The sequence below is a fragment of the Thunnus thynnus genome, chromosome 2 (assembly GCF_963924715.1).
Source record: "Thunnus thynnus chromosome 2, fThuThy2.1, whole genome shotgun sequence".
Lineage (NCBI taxonomy): Eukaryota > Metazoa > Chordata > Actinopteri > Scombriformes > Scombridae > Thunnus > Thunnus thynnus.
Genome location: NC_089518.1, coordinates 3,668,176 through 3,685,043, shown reverse-complemented (window position 1 = coordinate 3,685,043; position 16,868 = coordinate 3,668,176). Strand labels below are relative to the sequence as shown.

Genomic DNA, 16,868 nt, shown 5'->3' with positions numbered 1-16,868 from the left:
GAAATTGCTATAACTTTAGTGTAAATGCTGGAGTCTACACCAAACTTTACATGTTTGATAAGACTCCCAGCCTGAACACGTCTAAATACCAATATTCAGTCAGTGATGAAAACTGGCTCCATAGCGCCCCCTACGACATTTCAATGCAGCAGCCCCTGCAGCAGGCAGAGTAGGTGATTGAGGAAGTGACGTTAATCTCCCCTTGCACTGTCTGAAAACAGCCCAGGTCTGGGGACATCTATATGCCCATGACAGAAGCCCTTCACCAGCGCCGAGCCCCGACATACGCAAGGACGCAAGGGCCCGATCATCGCTGCTTGCAGCTTTAATTATTATTATTATTATTATTATTACGGCATTTTGATCGTGAATAACTCGAATGCGCATATCCCAAAACTCCCGAAATTTGGAATGCGAGTCAGTTCTGGTGAAAATTTAAGATTTTATGTGTCTCTCAAAAAATGCGGGGAAAAATGGCTCGACAGCGCCACCTAGAAAATTAATAAAAGCGAGCCCCACGATACAGATTATCGTAGAACAATGAAATTTGGTGTGCATTTTATTATAAGTTTTTTATTTCTTTTTTATTTAAGTTAGAAATCTTTTAGTCTTATTTTTTAAGTTAAAGTTAAAGGTACTTCTTTTTGAAAGCAGTACATTAATACACATTTCAATTGTTTTGTTTAACCTGTTACTAAGTTACAGACATCTGAAAGGAGGACTGGCTGTTCAAGGTCTGCAGAGCTAACGTTTCTCAGCTACCAGAAGCACTCATCTGTCATCAGACTGCCACAACAACTGTGTTCCTGATTTTGAATATATAAACCTTGATATATTTACAATGAATATTTATCAAACACAGAAAATAAAACTACCATAGCTTTACGTTATTCGCTGGTGGTAAGTGCCCACACTTTAGGATCAGGGCAGATCATAGCTGATAGTGGACTACTGGTTGTGTATTGGAATATTAGTGGAAAATATTTGAATTGTGTGTAGTTCTGTGGTGAAACTTTAAACTATTGATGTCATAAATAGCATTGGTATTAATGTATCCTTTCTAGTGTGTCAACCTTAAATTGTAACAGCAACTATACATTGAGGCATTTTGAAATCTGTAGGAACTGAAGTAAGTTAATTTCTTCGTCCCAAGTGCTTTGGCTTACTACAAAAACAACTGAAAAGCGTTATTGAAATTTAGGTAGATCAAAATCTTAATGTCAATAGCATTGGAATTAGCACAATTCATCTTATGTACTGTGTCAGTGTTAAGCTTTTGCATTGAATATACCACAGATTTAACAAGACATTTTAAAACTTTTTTACATCGTAAATATCCTTTTGTGTACAATTAGAAATCTGTAGGAACTGAAATCTGTATTCTCAGAGTACTAGAACGATTTCTATAAAGAGGTTTCCTATATCTGTATATTCCTATATCTATATATCTTAGTCTATGCTGACTCTGATTTGTAATTTAATCTAGCCATTTTGAAACCAGTTATATCAAAGTAGTCGTTTTGAAATTGAATTGTAAAACACCTATCTTATTTTGTTCTACTTGACAAAAAAAAACCTTATTACAGACTGTAAAGGCCAATTATAATCAAAAGTTGAATCTTGCAGATTTCTACATTTGTTGTAACGAAGTGCATATTTAAAGATAACACTGTTCTTGTAAAACAGTATACCTAAGAAATAAGATTGGAGTGAAAAACTATATTAATACGAGGAAAGACCTGTGGTTCCTGAACTTGTTGCTGTTTCAGACCTCTGTAGGTTTGTACCCAAAGGTTTGTTTTGATTGGAAATATCTTCATATTTGACTACAATCAGTTTTTCTTTAGTCATCTAGTGTAAATAAGTGTAAAAGTAACAACATTGTACTCCTTGTCCCTGATTCACATAAACACACACCAAAGATACAGACCCACTCACATTGTTTGAATCAGTAAGTGTATAGAAGTAAATAAAATTTGAGAATTAATATAGATCAAATAGTGTTAAGTTTTACCTTGAATATTATAAGAGGCTTGGCCAGGATTTTCTGGAAAACGTTTTTGGTCACTGTTAATATTCTCGTTCTTTAAGTAAATTATAAATTCAATACATTTGAAACAAACCTAGGCTCTTTTGTGTGTTAATTTACTGTTCCCAAGGGTTTAGATTAGTAAAAGCAAATACAGGTTTCATCTAGCTTCTGATTCTGTTACATTAACAGTAATTGTTCAGTAATATAGTGTTCAATATCTTGATTGTGTACAATAAAAGTAAAACACTTGGATTTGTGGTTTTGGAACACAACAACAATGCCAAGAAAGACTAAGAGGTCCCAAGCTGCAAGCCTGCGCTGGCAGAGATCAAATGAGATTCACTGCTTTGAGATTCCTCAGAGCAGTGGTCAAAACGATGCATCATGTGTGCAAGAGGTATCCTATTCAGATGTTGTAAAAAGGGGATGTCACAGTGATCCGTGTGTAGCGGGACCCTCTCATGCTTACCAGGTAAACCACAGAGGTCAAAGTGATGTGCCAGGTGTACCACAGGTATCATATGCTGACACTGTAAAGATGGGATTTAACAGTGATGATCCATGTGTAGCAGGGCCTTCTCATGCATACTAGGTAAACAATACAGGTCAACACGATGGATCACGTGTAACAAAGATCTCTTATGCTGACATTGTAAAGAGAGGATGTCACAGTGATGCTTCCTGTGTAGCAGGGCCTTCACTTGCAGACAGTGTAAACCTGGGAGATCAGCCCTCTGTAACACAAGTTTGTGCATCCCGCAGCCAAGCATCTCTTAAATACAGCCAGGAATCCAGAAATCGCCAGTGTACTTGTAACTCACTAATATTTCTTGCATTCCTTCATGAGAATGAAAACATCACAAGAGCAGACCTTGACCTTGTTTTGGATAAGGGTGATGTGATAAAGAGGCCAGGAAAAGGTTTCCTAATAATATCTGTTTGGCTGCCGATGAGCTTCCTGCTGAGGTTCATGCACGCGGATGCATCTATAATGTGGACATGACACAACCTTCCAGGTACGGCACATTAGGAGGACCTTTACCAGAATCTGCACCAAGTTTCCTTGACCTAAAGGCAGGACTGAGCTGTCTGTTATCAGATGTGCAGTATGCATTGCTCATAATGACTGGGTTATGTATCACAGTATTCAGAACCACATCAGGCAGATACGGATTCTTTGATCCACACCCCAGAAGAGCTAATGGTTTGCCTGTACCCCTGAGATCACCCCGTGCTGGTACTGCTGTAATGCTGACATTCACACGTCTGAGTGATATGATTGACAGGATCATGAAGTGTCACCAAATGTTTGAAACACCGTCTACCTGTACTTATGAGTTGGTGCCTGTGGAGTTTTACAATGTGAATTCAGCCAACTTGAATGATGCTATGCCAGACACAGAGGGTCGACCTACAACTCACACTGCTGCTGTATCATGTGCTCTGTTGCATGATGCTCCTCAAAAAGAGTCAAGCCTAAGTGGTCATAAGATAAACACTCTCGTCACTGATGGCTCTAATAACATTGTACATGAAGTACCCACTGATATGGAAACTGAACCAGAACCATCAAGCCAACCATCGAAGTGAATCAGACTTATCTGCTACAATAATAAATACTGTGGCCAGTGATAATGTCTTATGCAACATCTCCTGTAAACTGTCAAAACTTGGTAAACAGCAAAGGGGAAAATATAAGAGGAGACTATTGCACTCTGAAAAGGCATCACAAAGAAAAGAGAATCAGAAAAGGAAAGAAAAGGAAAAGTATGCTTCTGATGAAACATACAAAGCAAAGAAAATATCTTACTCAAACAGGAGATATCGAAACAATTCTGAATTACAACAAAAGAAAAAAATAAATATGACCACCCGATACAGAGAAAATGTTCACTTCAGGCAGAGGCAAAAACAGTGCATGAACAACTGTTACAGAAACAATGCTGAACATAAACAGAAAAAACAGCAGTATATTACCAACCGATACAGAAGTAATGTTAACTTCAGGCAGAAGCAAACACAGCATATCACCAAGCATTACTCTCATGACCAAGCATTTGTGGTTAGACACAGACAACTAATGAGACAACAAATGCGAGACAGGTATAAGAACAATCTTGCATTTAGGAGTATGCTGAACATGAGGTGTGCAATGAAAATAAAAAGGAAATACAGACAACTGAATACACAAACACATGAGAGTGACAGAGAGGATGACAACTCTTTGATCAAGGAGGCCATATCTGTTTTCAGATCAAAAATTAAGGCCGGTCCCACTTATGTGTGCACTGTGTGTCATAAGGCTTCATCTCCAAACCAAGTACAACCCTGCACAAGGTCAAATTATATCAAAAATCCAGAGGTGGTTGCAGCATGCCTGACAGGAAAGTATGTTCATGTTTGTAGAGATGACTGCAGAAATGAACAACAGTGCAAGGTGCCTGATGAGAGGAGGAAAGCATGGATCTGTTCCACCTGCCACAAATACCTTAAAAATGGAGCCATGCCCACCCTTGCTGTAGCCAACAACTTGGAGCTTGCTGACATTCCACCTGAACTGTCTGACCTCAACATTTTGAAGAGACAGCTCATAGCCAAGTGCATACCATTTCCCAAGATTATTCCACTTCCGAAAGGCAGACAAAGAGCCATACGTGGTAATGTGGTATGTGTCCCATCTGAGGTGCAGGAAACAGTCCATGCTTTACCCAGACTGAGAAGTGAGTCTCACGTCATGAGAGTAAAACTGAAGAGGTGATTGTTTTACAGAGGTCATCAGCTGTCCCAGACCGTCACATGGTCTAAACTAGTGCAGGCATTGCATAAACTCAGACACATTCACCCACAGTATACGGATGTCACCATCAGAGATGAGGCTGAGTTATGTGACCCAACACTTCCTGATGAGGAAGATGATGATGATGACATGGATGTTACTATGGATGATGATGATTATGATGAAGATGATTTGATGGAAATTGACAGATGTGAGAGTAATGCACTGTATGAGGCAGAACATGATCCTGCAAATGAACAACAAAACAGTGACATGCTGCTTGGTGATGACAGTCAACCACAGGAGCAGAGAGATGATTCAGAACAAGAAGGTGACATGCCTAATGGTGGTTTTGCTCTCGAATCATGCCTTCAGCCACCTGATGTTGCAAAGGAGATATTGTGTTTCAGTGAAGGAATATACTCTGTTGGCCCTGCTGAAAGAAACAGTCCAGTTAGCTTTTTCAGAACACCTAAACTGGAGGCCATGGCTTTCCCTATTCAGTTCCCTACTGGCGAAAACACATTGGATGAAAAGAGACATTAAAGTAACACCCAGCGGTTATTTCAAAACAAGGCTTTTCTCTATTGATGACCATTTTGCCAGAGACACAAACTACTTGTTCTTTGCACAGTTTGTGACTGAAATACACTTGGCCAATTCAAATATGACAACACAGCTACGTAAAGGAAAAACTCTGACCCGCGATGGATGCAAAATAACCTCAGGAATGTTGCAAGATAAACGAGAGGTTGAGAAACTGGTGCGTAATAAAGATACAGTCAGATTCATGCAGCCACTGAGAGGGACACCAGCCTATTGGGAGAAAATGGCCATGATCAGACAGCTGGGAACTCCTACATTCTTTTGTACATTTTCTGCAGCTGAAATGCGTTGGCCTGAAGTAATCAAGGCAATAAAAACGCAGCAGGGGGAAGAAGTTGATTTTGAGGATCTCGACTGGTCCACAAAGTGTGACATACTGCGAAGCAATCCTGTGACGACAGTGCGCATGTTTGATAGACGTGTTGAACCATTATTCAGAGATTTACTCTTGTCCTGCACAACCCCTTGGAAAAGTTGTTGACTACTTTTACAGAGTGGAGTTTCAGCACAGAGGAAGCCCACACATACACTGCCCCTTATGGGTAGAAGGTGCACCTGTGTTTGATGAAGATGATGATCAGACTGTGTGTGATTTTGTGTCCAAATATGTCACTGCTCAACTACCTGACCCACATACACAACCTGACCTGTACAAGAAAGTCACAGAGGTGCAAATGCATAGCAAAAAACATTCGAGGACATGTTTCAAAAGTCCTGGCTCTGATTGCAGATTTGGCTTTCCCAAACCACCCTGCAGTGAGACAATAATAATGAGACCCAATGAGGATAATGATCAAACACAAGTGGAAGAAGCAAAGCAAAAGCTCAGACAGCTGAACCTGTTGTTGAATGAACCTTTCTCTACTTCCCTTAGTTTGGAGCAGCTTCTGGCTCAATGCAATTTAAAAATCAAAGAGCATGAGCAATGCTTGAGCATGATAAACAAATCTGATGCAGTGATACTGAAGCGTGATCCAAAGGACTGCTGGGTAAATGGATATAATCCCCATCTGCTTGAAGCCTGGAATGGCAATTTGGATGTAAGTTATATACTGAATGCATACGGGGCAATTACTTACATCACCAGTTACATCACGAAGAAGGAGGTAGGCCTTTCTGAGTACCTCAAAACAGTCATTCAGAACTCCAACATGGACAGTGTCAATGAATGCAATGAAATGAGGGAAATCATGCAGGCATACTCAAAAAAGAGAGCTCAGCGCTCAGGAGTGTGTAACTCGCGCATGTGGTATAAACATGAAAAAGTGTCCATGTGGTGTCATATTCATACTGACAGATGACAATGCAGTCAGAATGAGTCATCCTCTTTCATACCTGGAAAGCACTGCGCCAGAGAGTGAAAATGTGTGGATGACATCTTACACTGAGGCCTCCTCAGGCCTGAAACTGTGTTTCAGGCCTGAGGAGTTTGAGGAGATGTGCTTGGCAGATTTTGCAGCTACTTGCAGGATTGTCTATGGCGAACAGACAAAGGGCAAAAATGTTGTTCCACTGTTAAACAACATGGGATTTGTTCAAAGGAGAAGTAATGATAAGCCTGCCATAATCAGATTTTATTGACCCTCAGAGAAAAAGTATCCAGAGCAATACTATGGCACGTTGCTGAAACTTAACCTCCCTTACCGATCAGACCAGGAACTGAAAAGACAGTCTTTTCCCACATACGAGTCCTTCTACGATGGTCAAGCCTTGCACCTGAATCTGAACTAGTGAGGCTGGAGTGTATTAAAGAACTTGAGGCAAGAGAACCAGACAGTGTAAATGAACAAGAAAATGTGCCAGACTACATCCTTCAAGGTAATGCTGTTACAGAATGCAGAGCTATCAGAGAGGTCCCTGCAATACATCCTGTACTGTTACGGCAAATGTTTCAGAATCTGAACCAGAAGCCAGCCTGTGTATTCAATGCAGTTCAAGACTGGTGCATAAAGCGAGCATGTGGCCTAAATCCAGATCAGTTTTTCTTTTACATAAACAGCAGTGCTGGAACAGGGAAGTCACATCTTATCAAATGCATCCACTCAGAGGCATCTAAGATACTGTGCAAACTGCCAAGATATGCTGAGGATGCTGACATTTCAAAACCCACTGTCCTGTTGACTGCTTTCACTGGAACCGCAGCCTTTAACATCTCAGGCACAACGCTGCACTCCCTCCTCAGGCTACCGAGAAGCCTTAAACCCCCATTTCAGGGACTTGGCAACAAATTGGATGAAGTCAGATATGAGCTTTTCAACGCTGAGATCATTATCATCGATGAAGTGTCCATGGTGTCAAAGCCCCTTTTTGCCTATGTTGATGTGAGACAGATCAAAGGCAGTAAGAGACTCTTTGGAGAAATGTCAGTAATAGCTGTTGGAGACTTTTATCAGTTACCACCAGTGCGACAGGCTAAACCTCTCTGTGTGCATGACCCATTACAGATTGACTTGTGGCAGGAACACTTTCAGATGATCGGTCTGACTGAGATTATGCGTCAGAAGGATGATGTTGCCTTTGCAGAGATGTTGAACCGGATCCGTGTGAAGGAAAAGTCAGATAAGTTGTCTGTTGTCACAAGCTGTCACTGAACCAGCACTCTGCCCGACTGATGTCTTGCACAATTTTGCAACTAATAAACAAGTAGATGCGCACAACTCTGCAACATTAACCAAACTCCACTCTCACATCACTGAAATTGATGCTGATGACTGTAGAAAGGACCCACAAAATGGCAAAATGTCACGACAAGCCCAACCATTTAAAGGAGGCAGAAATGAGTTACCAGATACACTACTAGTTGCTGAAGGTGCTTGTGTTATGCTCACCAGACACATAGGAGTTTCTCAAGGATTAGTGAATGGTTCGTTTGCTACTCTGGTCAGGTTAATAACCTCTGAACAACATGGATCTGCACATGTCACTATGCTTGGGCTCAAGATGGATGATGAAACAGCTGGAAGGAATTGCAGTAACAGAGCACCAGGGGCACCTGACAATCTTGTGTACATAGAGAGAGCAGAGGAGAATCTGAAACAGAAAAGAGTGGTACGCAGACAGTTTCCCATAAAGCTGGCCTTTGCATGTACAATTCATAAGGTTCAAGGTATGACAACAACATCAGCTGCAGTCTCACTGAAGCACATTTTTGAACCTGGCATGGCTTATGTAGCTGTAAGTAGAGTGACCTCTCTCAGTGGACTGCACCTACTGGACATGGATGAGAGTAAAATGTATGCCAACCCAGAAATCACTGCAACCTTAAAGACCATGAGACAACTCAACTTCGATGAAATGATGCCTCTTCTTCATATCAAACAAACATTGAGCGGGCATGACACACTGACCATTGTTCACCATAACCCAGAAGGATTGCCATCTCATGTAAATGACATAAAGAGCCATCATGAACTGTGTCTTTCAGATGTTTCGTGCCTCACAGAAACTCACCTACAAGGCTCCTTTGTTGCTGAGAGTCTCTACTTAGAAGGCTACAACATGTTCAAATGCAACAGACACCTGTCCTACACAAATTTTCCACAAATGGCCAACAGAGGTGGTGGTGGAGTTGCTGTTTATGTGAAAAACCACTTTCAAGTGTGTGAAAAACAGTACATACATAATGTAACTGACCTTGAGTTTGTGGCTTTGAAGGCTGAAGCCCCAGTAACTTTGCAGCTGTGTACAGACCTCCAGACTACAGCTTGACATCATCCATGTCAAACCTAGGAAGCCTTTTGAACTCGTTAGAGATCATGGATTGTCACCCCATCATTGTCTGTAGCGATTTCAACGAGAATCTCTTATCCAATGCAAGTAAGCCAATACTGGAGCTGTTTCAGTCTAGGGGATATGTACAACTCATCATTGCTGCAACCACAGAGAAGAACACACTGCTGGACCTCATTTTCATCTCTCAACCACAGCATTGTCTCCATTCTGGTGTCATGAAAACCTATTACAGTTATCATAATCCTGTATACTGTGTAATGTCCTCCAGCAGTTCATAAAGAAGTCAGCTGAGTTTTAAAGATAAAGAAAAATGCAAAGGACTTGTGACCAAACAAATATTTTCAGTGCAGTGATCAATAGAAAATAGTTTATTAGAACATTGAGTAAAAAAGTACAGAAGAATTTTGTATTCATAAGTTTGATTGAATCTGAATTATTTAAAGTGCAATGACGAAATCAATTCATCAATTCATCAGTTGCTTACCCACACAAATTTTTGTTTTGTTCCTTATCATGTATGACCAAAAAGAACTATTCATTCATTCATTCATTCATTCATTCAGTATATTACAGAGTAGGGGTATCCTCTGTGCAGCCTGGCTCTCTGAGACTGTGAGGGAGGGAGGGTGGACCAGAGGATCCCCTACTCAAAACTCAATATGACTGTTGTAATGAGCCTAAGAGAAACAAACCTACAAGGCCTCCTTGTTGCTGAGAGAATATCACACTGCTGAACAACAATATCTCCATTCTGGTACAGTGATAACATGTCAGTTCTCATAATCATGTTTTCTGTTTAAGCTCCTCCATCAGGTCTTAAAAATGGCAGGTAAGACAAAAATATACTGAGCAACAGGTTGTGTTATTAGTTAACTACATGGTTCTTGGAAATTAAATTTTGTTTGGTAATCGTACATTTTGATAGAATTGGATAATACGACAGGCCACATTTTTTCCTGGTAATTATATTATTATGGGCTATATTTCCACCATATTTTGGCCTGTGCATTTATCAGGGTGGGTGTGGGTCAGGGTTGTTAGCAGCTGTATACAGCATTGTACACAGCTGCTAACATTTACTATAGCAGAAATACATCAGAAAGTATGTGTTTTAGATGTAACACATACTTTCTGATGTACATATACCTACCAGCTGAAACCCCACATTCCCACCCATTTCCTGCTATGCTCTCTAGCAGGGTGGGTGGCTTTGCCAGAGACTATAATTTTTGTAAGTTTACTTTCCCCTGGACGGGAGACACAGTTCTATTGTGTCCTCTGTGATGACACCTGCCCACCTTGGCCTCACCTCCTTCAGCACCGTGAGGACTGGCTCATAACAACCAGGACACTATGCTGCCACAGACCAGATGCTGCAGCACTGGCTTAACTGTTAATCTACACCGGACCCATCACTGCTGGATAGACATGTTCTACTTCCTGCTAGCCCTAGTCATTCTTCAAAGCAGAAGATAACACCTGCCAGCCTTCGCCTCATCTTCTCTATGGCTCTGAGACACTGGACCATCTCAACCAAACATACAACCGAAACGTCATGCTGACACAGACCAGATGCTGCAGCACCAGTTCAACAGCGGAATCAACATCGGACCATCACTGCTGGACCACATTGAGACATGTGTTCCCCCTGCCAGTGCTGAGGTTTCTTCACAGTGGAGCATAAGGTATTGGGGATTTGAATTAAAAATGTCATTTGTGCTTTCTAATGTTTTGTTTTAATTGTGTGTTCATTCATTTATTCATTTTATATTCACTCGACAGTTTTGATGACACTGTTGTTGCTCTTGACTTTAATGCTACAGCTAGGAGTATAACATTGTCATTTACATCAAGGGGAGTATTTCCTTACCACTGTCGCAAAGCGCTTGCTCATGGGGGAATTGTTGGGTCTCTCTCTCTGTAAATTAAAGAGTATGGTCCAGACCTGCTCCATGTGAAAAGTGCCCTGAGATGACTTTTGTTGTGATTTGGGGCTATATAAATAAAACTGAATTGAAATTGAATTGAACTATATCAATGTCTTTCTCCAGGTCTTCCTCCACTGTGATCCCTCCACTTCACAGTGGAGACACTCAGGACTGCAGAGAAGTAAACATGTCAGGAAGCTGAACATCATGCAGCCTTCCAAAACTTCTCTGTGTGAAATGGCACTGGACAGAATATTGTTTCTTGCCCTGCAGCAGTGTTGAAGGTATTTGATTATTGTGTTTTATGTAACTCTTGAATATGTTTTGTGTCATAGTCTTTAGTTTATTTACTTTCTGTTTTCCTTTGTCAGGACCAGCTCCATCTTCCTACCTCCACATCACCATCTGATGCTGTACACAGTTCAGTTCAGTAGAGACTAACTACTGTTGATCCTTTGGCAAGTGATCAGGTGTACTGCTGCAGGGACCCATGCACAATGCTGCAGATCGGTACTCAATCAGTTTCTTAGAGACAGTGCCTCCAACTGTGCAACATCAAGCTCCCCCCTAAACAACAAGGTAACAATTTTATTACCTTACTTCCCTCATAAAAGATCCCTCGTCAACCAAACCACCTGGTGCATGCTGTTTACATTTACAATTACAGAACACATAGACCAGATAATTGGAAGCAGTAGTTCTACAGCCACTGAAAATGTCAAAGGTCATTTCATCTTCATGTTGACACTGTCTTGATAGTTTTGGTTTGTGCCAACAATGGACAGATTTAACAAACAGCAACATGATAGAACACACTACCAAACAGTGGACAAAATGACTGTTTCTCTGAAAAACAATAACCAATTTAAAAGATTCTTTTTTGATTGTTGATATCTATCCAAACAATGTATGTTTATTTTGTATTTCATAAGAATTTATTCCTTTCCTTTTCATTTACCACATGCAAGCAAACTAATTAACCCAGAGAAGAGGACAGATTTTAGAAATATTAATCATTAGGGTGGGGTTTCAGCTGGTATCTATGTCAAAGGTCTTTCACATTTGTGTGCTTAGCCTTGGGCTAATCTAAACCTCATGGTATACACAGCAGTCATTTATATAACTCCTGTGTTAAAATTTCAGAATTTGAAATCGAAATTCAGAATATTCAGAGAAAGTCTTCACAATGCAGCACCATGGCCCAGGTCAAAAAGCCACGTCTGATGATTTGACTGGGAAACAAATGTTCCCATGCTAGTCTTGATGTCACTGTCAGTCCAGGCATACTGGACCTTTGAAGCCATTAACTAATGGGGATACCCTATTAGCCTAGGTCTAACCATGATGTGAAAAGCCTTTGATGGTATTGCTGAAGAGTAATGCAAACCATCAGAATTGTAATGTCTTTGTTATTCAGTGTCCCAGAGAGGACACTATGTATACAAATTTCTAATGTCAGTAGCTCTGTTTAGACACATTTGTCACTCTTTCTATGATAAGAATGTCTCTAGGTATGAAATATGTTAAATGGTGAATCTTGTGCAAAGTTCTTGTGCACAGTATTATTTGTGCACTGTGCCTACCATAAAACCATAAAAAAAAAACAAGAGAATGGCTGAAAGAACAATGTCTAATAAGATTCCAGTTACCTAACAATGCATATTTTGCATACACAGCACATAACTAGTGCTACTGGTGGTGAATTATATTGTTCAGCCCTGCCTTGTACAAGTATACTAAACTATACTACTTGTACAACTTATACTAAAACACTATGGATTTTGGTTGTTATTCATTTTACTGCAAGCTCTGAAGTGTTTAATAAGGCAACTCATTGAGAATCAAAGTCTGTATTTTAATTTAATTGTTTGTTTGTTTATTTTTTTGTTTGTTTGAGTTGAAATGGGGCCAATTCACAAGTGAGCACACCATTGTCTTCATGGGGTACATCATCACACATTCAAATCCTAGAAATCTTCCACAAAATTCACTTTATAAATGCTGTCTCAAAACTCACTCAGTTTTTTTTTAATTAGTAAAAGTTGACTGAGAGGGTTTAAACCTTATGCTGTATGCAAAGGTGTAGCCCCATTTCCAATTTTCAGTTCACTTCAATTACTTCCAGGTCTCTTCCATCATGCTCATTTCATATACACATAATTTAGTTCAGTTCAGTTCAAAACACTACTGTGGTTGCACTCTGAGCTTCTTAAGGTCTGGGGGCTTTTATTCTTAGGTTAGATTACTTTGCCCTGGACAGGAAATATTTAGTGGTATATTGTAAACCATTGAAATTGTAATATCTTTGTTTATTAATCTCCATCAAAGGATACAAAGTTGTACAATCTTCTAATGTCAAAAGCTCTGTTTTGACAATTTTGTCACTCTCATAGGCACTATGGATTTTGGTTTTGCAAGTACAGTTTTTATGTATTTTCTATGTTCTTTTGATAATGAAACACACTGACAATCAAAGTTTATAAGCACCATGGATTTTGGTTTTGCAAGTACCTTTGTTAAGGATTTTCTGTTCTTTTTATTTGTTTATTGGTTATTTCTTTTACTGCAAGCAAGTTTCTAATTTTCAGATGTATTCAATTAATTTAATTTCAGTTCACTTCAAGTATGTTCAATCAATTTAAATGTGATTTAATTCAGTTTTAGTTCAAAAAATTATTCATCCTTACTTTTGACAATTGAATATGCATAGACGCTGTCACTGTTACAGGGGGAAAAAATAAATGAAGTCAATCTAATGTTACACCAAAGCAATGAGTTGTGGTCACTTATACTGGGAACGGAAATCAAATGAAAGATGCTGGGTTCTCTTGTCAGAAAAGCAATTGTTTATAAATGCATAGTGACTAAAATTGTTGATGAAATATTGCAATAATGCAAATTAATAAAACACCACCATACTATTTATGTTAAATGGTTATTTACTTATTAACTGCCAACTGTCTTAAATTTATCATGCCATGGTAATCAAATTGTATTTGTACAGATGGGGATCCTGAACAAGTGTTTACTATTTTCAGCAATGCTTTGCGATTTATTGCAGTTTTCAGCATTCACATGCATTTTCCACAGGAAATGCATTTCTAGTTGTGTGATTGCTGAGAGCAATCATACATTGTTCTTCTCACTCTTTATTGTGTGCTTGCTGGAAGCAATCACACATTGTTCTTCTCACTCTATTCTTATTCCGTCTTCCGTACGTTTTTTGCCGCGTTTCAACTGCTGCATACTTTGTGCTATAAAAACCATTCAAACATCAATCTGTGCAACTCATTCAGCAGATGTGTGCTTGTATTTTTCTGAAATGTAACATGTTTCAGCGATTTTATATAATTCTTTAAAACATTAAAATTTATAATGGCGGTCTATGGGACGAACCGTCCAACTGAGTTGGAACTTTGGTCACTTTGACACTCAACTGCTTGGATGTCCCTTATCATACAGACGCCATTCAAACTGTAAAATGTTCACAAAACTTAGAACTTTCAAAGTTATCAGATTGTTTAGTGATATCTTTTGTAGGTTTTCAGCAATTTAAGCCCAAAGTCAGGGGTTTTTCAGACTTTTTAAGGTCTCACCAGTGTGTCATGTGATCAGGCACAGTGGAGAGCACAGATAATTTTAGACCAGCAATGTTTTTCTAAACTGCTGTCACTCGCACAATTTTAACTCCTAAAGCACATATCTTGCGTCAGTATGTTGCCACAAGCCTCATCTCTCTCAAAATGTGAATACATTTCACATAAGACTTATAGTTTTTGAGATCTGAACATTAATTGATAGAGAGTCTCTGTCATGTTCTCATTGACTGCAATACAGTCTGCAGGATGTGTGTCTCCTCTCACTCCAGTTTCTTAAACTTGCAGATTCTCTCTTCCTTCAAACACTTTTTACACATATCATTCATTCTCATGTTAAACTAGTCTTGCTTTCACTAATGATGTACAAATCTCTGGGCGTCAAGCTCTGGTTTGAGACAAATCCATTTTCATCATCAAAATGGAGATTTTTTCCTTTCATTTTTGTGTATGTCTGTTGGCTCAGTGGTTTAAAACACTGTTCCTTGATCAGCTTCACCTTAGATAACAAGGTTGTGTGTTTGATACCTGCTCACTGCAGTGCTCCTCATAATATTGCTCTCATTTACAAAGTTTCTTCACATCTACATCATGTATCATAATTCAATTCCACTCTATCTTACTTTAACATTATTACCTAAAATGTGGACTGATATGCTTGTTAAATACATCTTTTCCTGTGCTATACAGCATGTCTGAGTGGTCTAGTGGTTTAAGGTCATCTCACTTGTGAACTCCTTTTAGATCCAAAGGTTGTGAGTTCAAGCCTCGCTTAGTGCAGAACTCAGTAGAGATGAAGGAGTCCAGGTGATGTCGCTGAGCTGCTTTTTTGTCAATTTCATGCAATTGACAGACTAAACAGCAGAATCTGGCCTAGCATTGCTATGTGACATGTTAGTTCAGTGCATAGCATGTCTGTCTTACAATCATTAGAGTGTAGGTTCTATTCCACCCATTGTTGATTTTAATCTTGGTAGATTTTTCAATAGTGTTCAGCTTCCAGTTATGCAGTCTAAATTCGCTTTCAGCAATCACACATAATTTCTACAGAAATTGCATTTTCTAATTCTTATTATTCCGTCTTCCGTACGTTTTTTGCCGTGCTTCAACTGCTGCATACTTAGTGCTATAAAAACCATTCAACTGTCAATCTGTGCAGCTCATTCAGCAGATGTGTGCTTGTATTTTTCTGAAATGTAACATGTTTCAGTGATTTTATATAATTTTTTAAAACATTAAAATTTATAATGGCAGTCTATGGGACGAACCGTCCAACGGAGTTGGAACTTTCGTCACTTTGACACTCAACTGCTCACAAAACTTAGAACTTTCAAATTTATGAGATTGTTTAGCGATATCTTTTGTAGGTTTTCAGCAATTTAAGCCCAAAGTCAGGGGTTTGGCAGACTTTGTCAGGTCTCACCAGTGTATCATGTGATCAGGCACAGTGAAGAGCACAGATATTTTTAGACCAGAAATGTTTTTCTAAACTGCTGTCACTCCCACAATTTTAACTCCTCAAGCACATATCTCTTCTCTCTCGAAATGTAAATACATCTCATATAGGATTTATAGTTTTTGAGATCTAAACCTTAATTGATAGAGAGTCGCTGTCATGTTCTCATTGACTGCAATACAGTCTGCAGGATGTGTGTCTCCTCTCACTCCGGTTTCTTAAACTTGCAGATTCTCTCTTCCTTCAAACACTTTTACACATATCATTCATTCTCATGTTAAACCAGTCTTGCTTTCACTAATGATGTACAAATCTCTGGGCTTCAAGCTCTAGTTTGCGACAAATCCATTTTCATCATCAAAATGGAGATTTTTTCCTCTCATTTTTGTGAATGTCTGTTGGCTCAGTGGTTTAAAACACTGTTCTTTGATCAGCTTCACCTTAGATGACAAGGTTGTGTGTTTGATACCTGCTCACTGCAGTGCTCCTCATAATCTCATATACAAAGTTGCTTCACATCTTTATCATTATATTCAATTCCACTCTAGATTACCTTAACATTACTACCTAAAATGTGGATTGATATGCTTGTTAAAGACATCTTTTCAGGTGTGGCACAGCATGTCTGAGTAGTCCAGTGGTTTAAGCTCATGTCATTTCTTAAATCCTTTTAGATCCAAAGGTTGTGAGTTTGAGTCCTGCTTAGGGCAGAACTCAGTAGAGTTGAAGGATGAAGGAGTCC

At 39.3% G+C, this 16,868-nt stretch overlaps 1 long non-coding RNA gene across 1 annotated transcript; it reads left to right on the top strand.

Annotated features, from left to right (window-relative positions):
• Positions 1–7,989: 7,989 nt before the first annotated feature.
• On the top strand, positions 7,990–13,934 carry LOC137190211 (uncharacterized). Its single transcript, XR_010930047.1, has 3 exons — positions 7,990–10,831; positions 11,198–11,358; positions 11,446–13,934. It is a non-coding gene; the product is annotated as an uncharacterized lncRNA (long non-coding RNA).
• Positions 13,935–16,868: the final 2,934 nt, after the last annotated feature.